Genomic DNA, 14,731 nt, shown 5'->3' on the forward strand with positions numbered 1-14,731 from the left:
TCAGTGTTAGTTGATGTGGCTGGGCTGGTAGGATCCCATCTCTAGCCAAGACACACAGTAAAGTTATTTGGACCATTTGTGAATTGAACCCGTGGACTTGATCTTGTAATCATCATTTATACTGCAGTCTACATATTAAGGCATCTTGTAAAAGATGTCATATATTCAGAGACTTCTGATTGATTGCCACTTTTCCTTTCTTCAACCGTACCTCCCTCCCTCCCTCCCTCCCTCCCTTCCTTCCTTCATTCCAGTTTTGTTCTGTGCGTTCTCTGTGCTAGACATGGACAACTAATTAGCCAAAATCCATCCTCATGTGCTCTCACTCCAACAAGAGGATTGAGGAAACCCAGTTGCTGAGTTTGGAAACTACATTACTGGAGTCAAAAAGGGCTATTTGGATGCAGTGATGCAGTTCCAAGCCAGAGTTGGAGTAAGCCAGACATAGGGTTGATAGTCATGGTTGGGGAAAAGCAGGCACAAAAGAATTGAAGATGGTGAGGATATGGTGTTTCCAGGAAACAAAGTAGTTTATCAGGGCTGGAGTTTAGCCTGGGAGGAGGAGGTATAGCAAGACATAAGGCTGGAGAGGTGTGCAGAGGCCAGATTATGAAGGACTTTATGTTCAAAGGAAAGGAGGATAATGGGGAGTCGTCAAAAGTTATAATTAGGGGAAAACACAATCATGTTTGCATTTTAAAAAGATCACTTCTAACTGTTGGAGGATGGCTTAGAGAGGCTATGGGGAAAATAGGGAGGCTGTATTTTCAAGACTAAATTTTAGTACAAGAGGTAGGTAAGGGAGATCTTTAAGTTAGTTCCTGGTAAAGGAAGCAATTTGGGACCTGTAGTAAGGACACTAAACAGTGGATGCCAACCGTTCCGCTAAGTGCAAGATATGCATTCCCCAAATAAATAGAAAGGGTTTTTTACATTTTTATATCTGGGGCACTGCCCTGGCCAAATTCCTTTTCATATTCTATTAAATAAAAAGATTGAACTGCATCTATATTTACCTCTCTCAGCTGATCCTTTGACTAATCCCACAGGACAAAGTGCTGTGTCTCCAAACATTTTTACCAACCATCTGGCTGATCCTTGAGTAACCACTGAGTCTGTAATGGGTGGACCTAGAGGCTTACACTGATCTGAGCCATTAAACTGCCTTTGTATGACAATTGGATTACATCCAGTAATTGACTCCCAGATTGGGACCAGGTCCAGGGCTGGATGGGGGCAGGTATGATGTAGGTGAGAAAGGTGAAATGGGCAAGGAAGGGAGGGAGATTGGACTTGGGGTCACAGCTGCTGCTCAGCAGGGAGAGGAGTAGGATGGCCTGGCTTTCATCTAGGGCCCCTTCCTTACAGTAATTGCTAAGCGTCGCGTGAATAACTGCTTCCACTTCTTGTGCAGTGTGCATTCCACAAAGAACAAGTCAGAGGTAGAGAATGAATTGTGTCTGTGTGAGGGAGACAAGGAACTCTCATAGATTCTGTGGCTGAACAGACCTTTTGAGATTCATCTATCTAGACATGTCCTGCTCATCTTGCTCCCCTTGGGGAAAAACTGAGGCTGGGGGGTGGGGTGGGGTGGGGAAGGAAGACAGTCAAAATCACAGACCTATTGAGTAGCAAGCTTAGACTCAGGTTTCCTCAATAATTTTAAGTTTGTCCCTAGCACACTTCTCTTGAAACAAGAAGCACTGAGACAGAAGGGATGTTAAACATATTCTAGAAACTATTAGGATCTTTGGTCCTGCCATGAGTTCTAGGCATACAGTGATGAATTCCCTGGGCATGTTCAGATCTTTCCAAATCTAAACTCAGCTCAGAGCCTCCATCTGAGTCTCAGTTGCATCTATCTAGTTGCTCCTTATCAATTCTGCTTCTTTTCTAACAGTCACCTTGAGGTTGGTTTGACACCCAACAACATTCCAAACTCCTTCTAGAGTACTTTCCTGTGTGACAAAGGCTGGAAAGCTAATACTTATATTTTCCAGACTCCTTTGAAGCTGCTGTTCTGGATGAAAATCAGGCTCCTCTAACATGCACTTAAATGAGATTTGAAAGGAGGAGGCCATCTTTCTGCTGCAGTAGCTAGGATGTGGGATTTTCAGGATTCTAGTGCCGAGTTCCTGGATTCCTGGATATGGAGAGGCAGCCCAAGTGGTTGCAGGAGTGGCTTTTTGTACTTGGATCACAGTGACAGTGATGGATTGTTGAGATGAGTAGTACCGGTTGCCATATTACCCAATTTCCTGATTGATATAAATTCCCATGGGCAGTTCTGAGTCCTTAAACTGAACATGGAGACATAGAGTATGTTCTCCCAGTTCTTTCAATGGTTTTGCAAATACCTGTGGTCAGTTGCTTGGGAAATAATGGTCATGATCCCTCACTTTCCCCTATACCCGTGCCTCTTTGCCATGAGATTTTGCAGCTACTCTCATCAAGAGGTGGAATCTATTTACCCACTCCTAGAATTTGGGCAGGCTTTGTAACTTGCATAAACAAACATAGCAAGGTGAAAGTGATGTAAATTGCTAAAACATGGAACCAGTCCAAGTGGTGTCCATCAACTGATGAACGGCTAAATGAAATGTGGCTTATACATGTAATGGAATACTATTCAGTTGTAAGAAGAAATCAGTATGGGATGTTATTACAACATGGCTGAACCTTGAGGATATTGTATTGCATGAGATAAGCCAGACACAAAAGGACAAATATTGTATGGTCTCACTAATATGAAGTAAGTATGAAGAATAAACTCATGGAGGTTAATTCTGGGCTGTAGGTTACTTGGAAATAGAATGTGGGTTGAGAATGGGAACTGGTGCTCAAGGTATATAGAATTTTTAATAAGGTTTATTATAGATGTGTGGAAATATATAGAATTGATGGTAACATTATATTGGGTATAACTAACACTGCTAATTTATAAATGAGGTTGTGGCTGAATGGGGTAGTCTATGGATGTAAATGTCAATTGAAAGGAAACTAGAGAATAATCTAGAGTATGTATAACAGTGATTTCAGTGGTGGATGAAGATGTGGTTAATAGATAAAGATGTTCTTTTACAAAGTGTTAAGAATATGGCAATACATGTGAAAATTATAGCTATTGTAACTTATGTATGATAGTTAATAGTAAATACTATAATATTTTTGAAGCAATGTCAAAAAAGATAAATCAATTCTAAAAGAAAGCTATAAGGTATATAAGGGAGTATGGGGTTTTTCCTTTTGGAGTAGTGAAAATGTTCAAAAATTGACTGAGGTGAGGACAGCACAGCTCCGTGATGAAAATGAGAGCTACTGAGTGTACACTTTGAATGGATTGTACAAAGCATGTGACTGCACAAAATAGGGAATTCAGGGGTTTAAGATGGGCTGTAGTTAACTGGACAAATATTTGTACATTCTCTCATGAAATATAACAAATGTATAATACTAATACAAGGTGTTAATAGTCAGGTGGATTGGGTTAAAATACATCAAATGTAAGATATGGTCTGTGGCAGTTTGAGATTATTTTATAAATCCCCCAAAGAGAAAGATTATGTTTGTAAGCTAATCTAGTCCTCTGGGTATGAATTGCATTGAATTCAGCTGAGAGGCTGTTGATTAGATTACTTGATGAGATTGCTTTAGGGCTTTCAATTGGACTATGTCAGTGAGGCATGACGCAGGTTACATCTCTGCCCCTTGCCCGGTCTGCTATAAATGGACACTCACTCAGACAGACACAGGAAAAGAGAGCCCTGCCATTTTTGATCCTGCCAGTGACAGAAAGGAGAGGCTCAAACACCTGGGGAGAGAGGCGCCATTTGTCTCTTAGCTTACAGCTGAATTTGGGAAGGGATAGGAACAGCCAAGACTGATATAGGAGGCCTGAAAAGAGACAACCCCTATGCCTGATGGCTCAAATTTGAGTCCAAGAGATGGTAGAGGTAGAGAGGCCTCCACAGAGAATGGCAACTATCTTGCTTCACCACGTGGCAACAGGCTGGGATCAACAGTAGCTGACTGTGGTGAGAAAGCATCTCTATCGTATCTCAGTTTAGACTTTTCACAGTCTTGGTACTGTAAGCTTTTACCCCAAATAAATCCCCTTTAAAAAAGCTAACACATTTTCTGGTACTTTGCATTGACACTTTGGCAAACTAAAACATGGGCTATAGTTAGTAGTAATACTTTGATGATGCTCTTTTATAAAATGTTTCACAATAATGCAAGGTGTTGGTGGTAGAGTGATATATGGGAGCCCTGTATGATGATATACACGTTTGTTTTGTAAGTTCACTTATTGTTCCTGTATGTTCCTGTATAAATGATATATTTGAAGAAAATTTTATTTTAAAAAAAGAGAAAGTGACATTGTGGCTCTTCTGAGCCTACACATTAACAGGCCTTGCATGCACTTTCTCTGTTGCAACCCTCCAAGCAGACAAGTGTATAGCCCAAGCCAGCTTACTGATTGATGAGAGACATATGGCCCATGGCCCACACCTTCAACTAAGAGCTGGACAATCCCCAGGAGGAGAGCTGCTTAGCTGACCACAGACACAAGTGAGTCTGGCCAACTAGAAGAACCGTGCAACTCTAAGACCAGCCCAAACTGAGCCCACAGAGTTGTGAGCTAAGTAAATGGCTTAGCCACAAAGCTTTGGGGTGGTTTGCTATGCACTAAGAGATAATTGAGACAATATCTAATTCTGGGTCTTAAATCTAGTGCTGCTTAAAATAGCTAGAGTGGTTTCTGTTGCCTGCAGTTGTGCCTTGACTGATACACTTAAATCCAGCATTTTCAAAATTGAGTTTGTCACATTCCCTGTCCTAAACATAGTTCTCTCCTGGATTTTGCATCTAATCATTTGCAGCCCTTTCTTCTTCAACATTGTATCTGAAAAATCACCAGATTTGTCACTTTTATCTCCCAAATATATATTGCTTCTGTCCACTGTCCACAACCATCCTAGTCCACATCAATTTCATCTCTTGCCTGGATAACAATAGCTTCCCTGTTGTTTTATTGCTTCCACCTTGTTCTCTTCCAATCTCCTCTCTATAAAGTATCTGTGCTGATACTTTGAAAATGCAAATCTGATCATGGTGTGCAAACCCCTCCACAATCTGATAATGCAGCACTCTCACTCTCCAAGCTATAAACTCTCTCCTTTTCCTTCAGCTTCTAGAATCCTCTTTTTACCTTTCCACCTCAAGGCCTTTGCACCTGCTGTCCTTATGCCTGAAACACTATCTTCCACTTCAACTGGTTGTTTCCTACCCATAATGAATGTCACTTGATCCACAAAACCTACAATATCCACCCCCATATGCATGCGCGTGCACACACACACACACACACACACACTGAGACAAGGTCAAGGCCTACTGTTATATGTTCCAATAGAGCTAGATATAATTTAAAGTAAATAACGGCTTTTGTAATTGGTTGTATACTGCCTTTTTCATCAGTCAAGTTCCTTGAAGGCAGAGTTCTTGGATACAGTCTATTTCCAGTGGTTAGCAAGGTACTTTTTGTATATGGGACATTTTGTAAGTTTGCTTAATGAAAGAATGAAATATAGGCTGGTCTTCAGGTTGTCTGCTATTTTGTAGAGTGGCTTTAAAACTTTGATGTTCCCAAGTGTCATCTGGGTGCTTGTTAAGATGCAGATTCCTATACTTTGTCCCAAGATATTCTGATTCATTAGCCCATTCTTTCTGGGCTCAGATCTGGGAATCTGCAATTGTAGTAGATTTGGTACTTTATGTACCCCAGAAAAATACGTATCTAATTTTAATTCATTCCTGTGAGTGTGAACCCATTGGAAAGAGGAACTTTTGATGAGGTTGTTTTTAGGTGTGGTCCAACTGAATCAGTGTGGGTCTTAATCCTGTTACTGGAGACCTTATAGAGAAAGCCACAGAGAGAAGCCACGAGGAGAAGCAAGAAGCGAGAGATCAGTGGATTCCAGAAGAGAAGGGAGAAGATGCCACCATGGGCATTGCCATATGACAGAAAAGCCAAGGACCAAGGATTGCCAGTAGCCAGTCCCAGACACCACAGTCTTTGGGGAGCAAGCATGATCTTGCTGACATCTCGATTTAGCTCTTCTCCCAGCCTCAAAACTATAAGCCAATTAATTCTCTTTGTTAAGTCAACCCATTGTATGGTATTTGTTTTGGCAGCAGGAAACTAAAAAAGTAGGATTCCCAGATAAATCTTTGGACCACACTTGGAGAAAATAGTCTTGATGGAGGCTTTAAAGGTATGAAAAGAGTGTAGTGCTATCTTTTTTCGTTAGTGAGGATTTATGCTACACCTGCTATGCCGTGCATATGTAGAAAATGTATACATCATGGACCTTGCTTCAAGTATCTTGTTTTAACTGGGAGCCAGGTTTTCCTATATGAAGCAATTAAATGAATAGTGTATGACAAAATTCCTTAAGAGGTACATTTCTTTTATGGAGCACATCTACATGAGGGTGGGAGAAAGCAGAGCTCCTAAGATGCTTGGGATGAAATGTGACCTACTGGACGGAGCACTGGCTTTAAAAGTCTCCCTGGTTCTCTATGCCATCCCTTTCTGAACTTGGGAAATTTAAGTTCTTTTTTTTTTTTTTAAGATTTATTTTTTATTGATTTCTCTCCCCTCCCCCCTGTCATCTGCTCTCTGTGTCCATTTGCTGTGCATTCTTCTGCGTCCTCTTGCATTATCCAGTGGCACTGGGAAACTGTGTCTCTTTTTTGTTGCGTCATCTTGCTGTGTCAGCTCTCCGTGTGTGTGGCACCACTCCTGGGCGGGCTGTACTTTTCTCATATAAGGTGGCTCTCCTTGCGAGGCACTCTCCTTGCACATGGGGAACCCCTATGCAGGGATGCCCCTGTGTGGCACGGCGCTCCTTGCGTGCCACAGCACTGCATGTGGGCCAGCTTACCACACAGGTCAGGAGGCCCTGGGGATCGAACCCTGGACCCTCCATATGGTAGACAGACACTCTTATCAGTTGAGCCATGTCCGTTTCCCAGGAAATTTAAGTTCTTTAAGCCTCAGAATCTTCATTCATAAAATGAGAATGATGATTAAAAAAAAAGCCCTATCTCGCAGTACTTTGTGAGTATTAGAAATATTATAGGAACTTAGTGCTTGGGCAGGGAGTTGCATTGCTATTACTGAAAGGCCAAGAAGAATGTAACTATTGCTCAGCCTAACTGCAACTCAAGGCTTCAGTGGAGAAGAGCTTTATATGACTAAGGAAAAGGGATTTGGGTATGAAGTCTCATTCTGCCATTTACTAGCCGAATGACCTTCAACACTCACTTTGCTTTCTGAATCTCAGTTTGTTCATCTTTAAATTGGGGATAAGACCATTTACCATATATTCTTATAACACAAATCAAATGAAAAAGCCTAAGTAAAGAATGGAGCATCGTGATTTGCATATATTAGGCACTCAATTAATACTTGGGATTAAAGGATGAATATTCTTGGCTATGAGGAAATCCCCAGCTGTTGTCTAAGAGAAGGATTTAGGCATAAAGTTTTCAGGGCATGAAGAAAATTAATGTTGACCAAAGACCTTGACTCTCTGATGTCTGGAAGTTCAAAGTCTGTCAGTTAAAATTTGTCAGCTGAAGTCAAGATTCTTTTGTTGCAAGAGATCCAAAACCCAATTAAAACTTGCTTGAGAAAAATTAAAAGGAGTGTTTTATGTAAGATAGTTTGTATCTTATGTCATTGAAAAGTTTTGGGGTAGGGTTGGTTTCAGGCATGGATTTGCACAGAGGGTCAGTATGTCATCAGGTCCCAGGCGGGCTGCCTCCCTCTCTTGGCTCTGCTTTTCCTCATTGGCCTCTTGGCAGACTTCCCTTGGTGATGTCAAAATGGCTTCCAGCAGCTCCTGGCCTTCATGTTCTTCTCTCCTGAATCCAGGGAGGAGGAACACTCCTTTCCTTACATTCTTCACCATGAGTCCTTGAATTAATGATTTTTGGCTGACTTGGATCATTTGCCCATTTATAACCCATCACCATGAACAGAAGGATAGAACGCCATGATTGACACGTTGTGCTCATCTTTCTACTCCTGAATCTGTATACTTGAGGCTAGCCACAACTCGAAGCCCAAGGACTGAGAGTTAGGGGGATAGTGGATCCCCCCCAAATGAGAGAGTTCTAATTAGAAGGTAGAATGGATGATAGGGAAATAAGAACAACAATTCCACTATACTCATTTTCCTTCTTGTGCTATTTTCATTCACCCCTGTCAATTTTCAGTCCTGAACTCCTAGGAAAAAAGATAGCAAGCTTGTTTTCTACAGTGGAAACAGTGGGGTAGGACTGCATCCCATCTGAAATCAGTCTTTTGTGGGAGGCAAAATCTGAGAAATAGAGGAAGTGCTGACAGCTGAGATGGGGAACAGAAAGGAGGGCTGGTCCCTGGAGCCTGCCAGAGGGTAAAAGGGCTCCATAGGGAGTCAACCTGAGAGACATTTACCAATTCCAGCAAGCATGGTTCCTGGACACTGACCATGCCACCTGATTTTTCCCTTTCAAGTCTCACTTTCTTCAGAAAATGAAGCTTTTGGGTCAGAGCAGCTTGTTTTGGCTGGAGACCCTCCTCTTTGCTGATATCACGGTCCCTATGGATCATCTGATAGAGGACGACCATCCTTTTGGTGAGACATTGCCGTATCCACTGGGTGGCACATTAAGCTATGCCCTTCAGGGGTCGGAGACATCAAAATAGAATCCATCCCCAAGAACTGAGCAAAACCCATTGACCAGCTTCTACATCAAAAGCAACAGCAGCGGCCAGGCTGCAGCCTAAGAGGTTCCTGCACTCAGCATTTTCCTCTAGAAAATAAGATCACCAAATGACTTTCCACATCCTCCTTCATCTGCGTACCCCAGAGATCACAGGCAGCCCTTGCCAGTCAGTGCATTTGCTCTATCTCTGTTCTCATCTATTTTTCTTCTTGTCATGGAAAAAGACTTAACAAAACACTCACATTAATAATTCTAATTCCCTGTAAATGGCCAAGTCCCCAAGAGAGCCCCTTGGCCTCTCTGCCCATATTGCCTTCTCCCCCCTCCACCCTCTTTGCTACACAAAAAAATCTCTTTATGTTTATGTCAGTCCAGAACATTGTAATAACTCTATACATTCTGCCTCCCTAGTTATTAATCATTCTTTACAGAAAGCATTAAAGTAGTTTCTAACTTGGGACTTTTGTTTCTAAAACAATACCGATCTTTTCTTAAAGGAACAATTTTATCAACTTATCAAGGAACTGGCCCTAAAGCTGGGGTCATCGTTAGGTAAAGCTATAATTAATAGGAAATCTGAAATGATTGTGGCTTTGAGTAAAAGCTTGCTGCTATGTTTTCTTAAAAACATATTTTTATTACAGAGGTTGTGAACTTACAAAGCAATCATGCATGTGTAGAATTCCCATACAACACTCCTTCACCAACACACCACACCACTGTGGAACATTTGTTACAGATTATGAGATAATATCATCCAACTATTACCACTAACTAAGTCGTTAGCATATATTTGGCATATTTTCCCCATACCCCTTCCCCCATTATTAACACAGTACTTCTTTGGCGTTTATGCAAGAATATTACAGTATTGCTGTTAACAACAATCCATAGGTTACATTACTGTATTTTTCCAATGCTTCTCCACATTCCCACCACCCTGAATAGTGATATATACCTGCTCTAGTTCACAGGAGGACATTCTTGCATTTGTTCTATTAACCACAATTTTTACCCACAAATTTCATTTTCTTTGTTATTTAATCCCTAGATTATTCTCTAGCTTTCTTTCAATTGAAATTTCCATCCCTAGACTTGCTGCTATGTTTTATGCTGCAAGGGGATATTTACATCATGTAGTTCAGTGGTGTTTCTCACAGGTGTGTGTGTGTGTGATTTTGTCCCCCCACTCCCAACGATATTTGGCAACACCTGGAGATATTTTTGATTGTCACAACTGAGTGAGTGCTACAGATATCTAGTGGCTAGAGTACCTAGATGTTATCTAGAGGTAGAATAAGGATAGTTATTCACTCCTTAAATCTTTAGTTCATTCATTCATTTAGTGATTGATTGTGGAGCATCTACTGTGTGTCAGGCACTATTTTCTGTATAAGGAGTTTAATTGTTTTCAATACAGTTGGGGTACCTTCCCATGGGCTTTTATCCTGTGGGAAATTCCCACAATAAATAAACAAATCCATATATAATTCTCTCTATATAAATGAAAATGCAGATGTGCAAATTTGGAACAGGAGTGGCAGCCACATTAGATGGATGATGGAAGGCCTCCCTCAGGGGATGGCATTTGAGAATTGAAAAGAAGACAGCATGTAAAAATCATGGGGGAGAGTATTTCCCTTAGAGAGAATGGCAACTGCAAAGGCCCGGAAGCAGGAAGAGATGGGGTTGGTGAGGAAAGAGGACGACAAATGTGTACTGGGGAGAGTGAGCAGAAGGGACAGCGGAGGAGATAAGAGAGGGAAGGTAAGGCTAGATGGATTGTGGGCACCAGGGGTTGACAAACTTGCTTTAAAAAGGGCCCGATGATCAATATTTTCAGTTTTTCAGACCATCTGGTCTCTGTCACAACCACTCAACTCTCCTGATGTAGCATGAAAACAGCCATAAAAATATGTAAATGAGTGAATGTGGCTCTGTTCCAATAAAACTTTATTTATAGAAACAGGCAGTAGGCTGTAGTTTGCTGATCCCTGGTGTCAGGCCTTGTAGGGCATGGAGAAGGCTTTGAATTTTATTTTAAATTCTCACCGACAATTTCAAGCAGGGGAATGATGATTGCGTTTTTAAATGTGGTTCAGGAGAATAATCCAGTCACTAGGTTTGTGGCCTTAGCCTCTCTGGGCCAGTCCTTCATCCTAGGTGATGGTGAGAATAGGGTGACATAGATGGAAGAGGGAAAGAGTAAAGGGCAATTTGCAAACGTGAGCTACGGTGACTATTAAACTGTTTCATCTGCGGAGACCCCAGAGCCCTGACATGTGTCTTTACAGCCGTCTAGGATGAGGGATGGCTCCGTTTCAGAGCTGGAGGAAGTTCCAAAACTCCAGGAGGCAGAATTACTCATTTGTGCTCGCATCAGGCATAAGTAGTTTTGTTTGGGCTCCCGCCCGTCTGTCTGCATGTGTGTTTTTTTTTGCCTCAAATATAGACTTAACGCTCACTGCCTCATGGGTGCTTCTCTTTCATCAGGGAGCTTATGGACTTTCTTGGCTTTGCAGAGGAATCACCTCTCCATCAAAATGGCCTTGTTTGTCCTTCTGAATGCACCCTGCAGTCTGGCTAGTCAGCGTTGAGGGAGCTCAGGACATGTTGCCAGGATGGGGAACAGATGGCCGGAGCAGGGCCCTGGAGACCAGGCACGTCTGCAAGGATGGAGAAGGCTCTTGGAGGTGCCGGGAGAAGTCCTGCCTGCTGGGAGGCAAAGCAGGGTCAGCAGCTCCCCCATTTCTTAGATGAGGACTTAGAGTCCTTACTTGGCCCTCTGTGATCTGGCCCCTGGTTCCCTTCCTGCCTCAGCTCTTACCACTGCTCCTACCCTTTCCCACTCTGCTCCATCCACACCAACCTCCTTGCTGCTCTCCAAACCTGTCACATACTTTCCTTGACCTGGGTTTTTGTACAAGCTGCTCCCTCTGTCCTCCAGCTCATTCTTGCTTGCTCAGTCACTTCGCATAAGTCTCTGCATCAATGCCACAGCCTCCAAGTGGCCCTCCCGGATCAACCTATTTAAAATTGTACCACATCCCACTCACCACTTTCTATCCATTTATTCTAGAAGATTTCTTCCTTTTTTTATAACAATATTCCTAACTGATTTTATATTATACATTTACATATTCATCCGTTTGCTCTCTGTCTGCCCCATTATAAGCTCTGTGGAGTCAAGGATCATGTCTAGGTCTGTATCTCTATCTCCTGCACAGTGCATGACACATAGTGGGAACTTAATACATTTGGGTTGAATGGAAGAGAAACCTTCATTCAGGATGGGGCAGATATTAGGTGCTGCCAGGCAGGTGGTCATTGGTGGTTAGTCTGGTAGACATTGAGCTCCTTGACAGGTGGCAGGGAAACAGCACTGTATATTATACACTATATTCTCTCCATATATAATTCTCTATATATATGATTCTCTCTATATAGATATAAAACCATAATCATATTTGTTAGATTAATACTAGCTGCTGAAACAAATAAACCCCCATATTTCAGTGACTTAAGACAATCATGTAACAGTCCACTGTGAATGTTTCTGTTAATGGGAGACTTTCAGGAAACCCTGCTCCTTCAGTTTTGTGGTGTTACCACCCCTGAGGTCATGGAGTCCTCTGTGTTTAGTTGGCAGATGGAGGAAGAAAGTATTGAGAAGGAACACCTACTTCTTAACCAGCTGGGCTTGGGGAAGACTTATCATTTCCACTCTAATCCATTGGTGAGGCCTGATCCCATGTTCTCATGTATCTGCAAGTTGCGTCTCACTGGGCAACTGCTTCCCAACCATGACTCTATATTAAAAAACACTCTGGACATTTTACTCTATCTGTCAGAAGGTCCTAGCTCTTTCATCATCTTTGTTCTCTCCTGCTTTGACAACATTGCCTTAGCACTTGTTCCTACAAACAGCCTGAGCCTGCAGACACATTCAGTTTCTCATCCTACAAACTCTTTCTCTTGACTCTAAACCCTTTCAAGCTACTGATACAGCCATTCTCTTCCCTTCACCTTTGTCAAACTGTTGGGAAAACAACAACAATAACAACCTCCACTCACTGATTCCACTTTTCTCAGTCGTCATGTATTCCAACTCAAGTCACCAATGACCTTATAGCTAAATCTGGTATTCTTTTCTCAGCTTTAATCCTATATGTCTTCTCTGCAAAATTTGACACTGTGGCACATGTCTTCCTTCCTGGAGCTTGTTCTTTTCTGAGCCTCTGCTCTTCCAGTTTTGTCTTACTTCTCTGGCTGTCCTTTCTCAGTCCCCATTCTGTTTTTCTCCTCACTTATGTCCTTGGTTCACCTTTCTCCTCTCTTATCATATTCTGTAGCTGAAAATACTTTGTATGGTTAGAACCCTCCCAAATCTGTATCTCAATCACTTATTTTTCTTCTGGGCTCTAGACCTACATTTCCAACTTTCTAGTGTCTCCAACTACAGGGTCCAGAAGCTCCACAAACACTCATGTCCAAACTGACATTTATCATTTTTGTTCTTAATTCTAATCATTTTGATTTTCTCTTGTGGTGGATGTCTCACCATCTGTCCACTTTTACAAACTAGAAGCAGGAGATTCATCCTGGATTCCTTCCTCTCCTACCTCCCACCTCCAAACAGGCATCACGTCATGTTGATCTGACTGGGAAATATCTTTTACAGCACTCCATATCTGGCATTTCTATCTTAGTGCAGCTTTCAATATTTTTCACCAGTAGTGTAGCAGCAGCTCCTTAACTAACTTCCTTCTCTCCTTCTACCAGTAACTTTACAAAATACTACCAGAATTTTCCTCTTAAAGATTATGAATCTGATCATGTTATAGATCCATAATCCTTTATACAAAAGCTTGAGTGTTCCCAAAACTCAGAATGTTTTGGATTTAAGAAAAGCAAGATACAGCATATTATGTAGGTCTAACAGAGTATTCTGGGGCAGCACCCTGTAATCAAACATTTAATAGTGAAATATGTTAGTATTCACACAAAGAGGAATAAATAAAGTCTATAAATAGCCTCAAGTAAGTTTAGCCAGTTTTCACTGCCAAATGAATTTGTGCCATGAAAACCTTCAGTTGCTAGCTTTTAGAATTTCAAAATTGCAGATAAGGATTGTGGACTTGTACTTCCTTTCTTGAAGCCTCTGTTGACTTCTGATTGTCTCTTTTAGTACAGTTTGAAAACGTGTGTCTTGCAACTGCCCTATCGCCTACAGACACGTTATTTTTGGCCATCCCAATATTTTCAAATATCCAAACTTTAAAGTCTTGAGGAGGAATACATACCTAACAGTTCATCAAGTTGCATAGGTTCCACCACCATGTATTATCTTTATTATTTTAATGACCTGTCGCTTCACACATTCACATTTTCTTCTTTATTCCTGCAGGTATTTGACTTTGAAACACCAGGTCTCTATAATAACCATATCTGGTGTGACATATGACATACAAAGTTCACTTCTCCTGGATTATTTTCACCCCTCCCAATGTCTCCCTCAATCTCCTCCCTACCCCAGGTAAATCATATTTTTCAGGTAAGTGAAAATCCTTAGGTTATAAAGACTAGTTCCATGTCTTGGCATATGCTCTTGCCTCTACCTGAAATGCTCATTTCTCCACTATATTCCTGGAAGTAAAAGTTCAGTCATTGAACAAATCTTTATAGAATACTTACACAACAGTCCCTAAATGAGGTGCTAGGGGCAGAGCATGAGACAGACAAATCCACACCTTCATCTACCAAACTTAATGTGGCCAAATAATTGTTATTTCACAATTAAACGCACTATTAACGTCGCTTCATTTTCTCTGATTCCTCCAACACTTTGTTCACATCTCTATATGACATTTGTCACACATCTATTGTATTTATTTGTTTAGTGGGACATGTTCCTTGCAGACTGTAAGCTTCTAAAGGCCAAGCTTAATGT

Source organism: Dasypus novemcinctus, chromosome 12, assembly GCF_030445035.2.
Source record: "Dasypus novemcinctus isolate mDasNov1 chromosome 12, mDasNov1.1.hap2, whole genome shotgun sequence".
Lineage (NCBI taxonomy): Eukaryota > Metazoa > Chordata > Mammalia > Cingulata > Dasypodidae > Dasypus > Dasypus novemcinctus.